Raw genomic sequence first — 1,780 nt, forward strand, 5'->3', positions numbered from 1 at the left:
GCCTTGCGGCATACCTCTTCAGGGGAAAGGCTAAGGGAGTAAACCCCGACAGAAAATCTGGAGCCGGAGTCCCTAAGGCGCTTTGACGTTGTAGTCAACACCGGCAACTCCTGCGGCGCACCTGAAGCCAAGCTGTATTGACTCCGTCTTTCCCTTGGACCCTTCAGCTGCGAAGAGAGGGGGGGTCTGCTGCATGGGCAACAGCAGACCCTCCATATCACCCTGCCCAGGCTCTGTAGCTTCAGCTTCACTGGAGAGGACACTCCAGCGTCATCACAAGATGTCGATTCAACATGGGAGGAGACAGATACCGTGTCACTCCCGAGTTGGACTGCACAGTCATTCTCGGCGGTGCAGATAGACTCTTAAGAAGCTACACCATCGTCTCTCGAGACGGACGGCTGCCGACGACATGGTCTTATTTCCTTTTTAACATCTGTAGTGACCTACTAAATAGGTGTGAGGCAGCATAGCACTTTCTTTCTTTCTCAACCAGAAGTTCAAGGCAGTATTAAAAGCTTAAAGCTTGTAAAATACATCAAGTATTTCTGGCTTAAAGAAACTTAATATCAGATGGAAACAAGACTACTTAAGCTACCCAAACTCAAACTCACAAATAATAAAAATATTTTGTAAAGGACTTAGCTGCTTTTCCTCACTTGTACTATATTATAGAATTGGATGCAGAAACTTTGCTGAAATGACACTTAAAGTTGGCAATAGCATGACAAAAGCCATCACTCTGTGTCACCATCTCTAGTCCAGTAAAACAACTCAGAAATTAGAAGAGACTTTTTTGTGGACTTTATGGTAGAATGGGTTACTGAAGTTTGTGTAGCATGTTAAGCTAAAATAAGACCTGTCAATTTTAATGTAAAGGCTTTTCATAAAAGTCCATTCATATATCAAAGGAAGTATGATGATGATTTATTGAAACATCTAAATTATTTTGATACAATAGCAATAGGCATACTGAATTTAGCTCAGAAATAAAAGGGGTGAATATTTTAAGAGATAAGAGTCTACCTTATAATCATGTAGAATATACTGTGTGTGTAAATTTACACAATTATCTTGTTTAGTTCTCACAATGTTGTGAGTTGGCAAGGGCACAAATAATTACATAAGATTCTAAGGTTCAGAAAAGAACTTCCAATTCTAAAAATTGCTGACAAAATGGTTACAATAAGTAAACTACATTTACTTACATCATATATGATACATATATGATATCTATATCCGTCGGCAGCCGTCCGTCTCGAGAGACGATGGTGTAGCTTCTTAAGAGTCTATCTGCACCGCCGAGGATGGCTGTGCAGTCCAACTCGGGAGTGACACCGTATCTGTCTCCTCCCATGTTGAATCGACATCTTGCGATGACGCTGGAGTGTCCTCTCCAGTGAAGCTGAAGCTACAGAGCCTGGGCAGGGTGATATGGAGGGTCTGCTGTTGCCCATGCAGCAGAACCCCCCTCTCTTCGCAGCTGAAGGATCCAAGGGAAAGACGGAGTCAATACAGCTTGGCTTCAGGTGCGCCGCAGGAGTTGCCGGTGTTGACTACAACGTCGAACCGCCTTAGGGACTCCGGCTCCGGATTTTCTGTCGGGGTTTACTCCCTTAGCCTTTCCCCTGAAGAGGTATGCCGCAAGGCAGCGGAGGTTTTTTGGAGTCAGAGTTTTCCTTCTCTGGATATCTATATATACAAATGTATATTTGCATCATATACAAAGACTATCTGGAAAAGCAACCAGCCAATGTTAATATAACAAGAATGGTTTGCA

The sequence above is a fragment of the Furipterus horrens genome, unplaced genomic scaffold (assembly GCF_987537825.1).
Source record: "Furipterus horrens unplaced genomic scaffold, mFurHor1.1.pri manual_scaffold_4, whole genome shotgun sequence".
In the NCBI taxonomy this organism is placed as follows: domain Eukaryota; kingdom Metazoa; phylum Chordata; class Mammalia; order Chiroptera; family Furipteridae; genus Furipterus; species Furipterus horrens.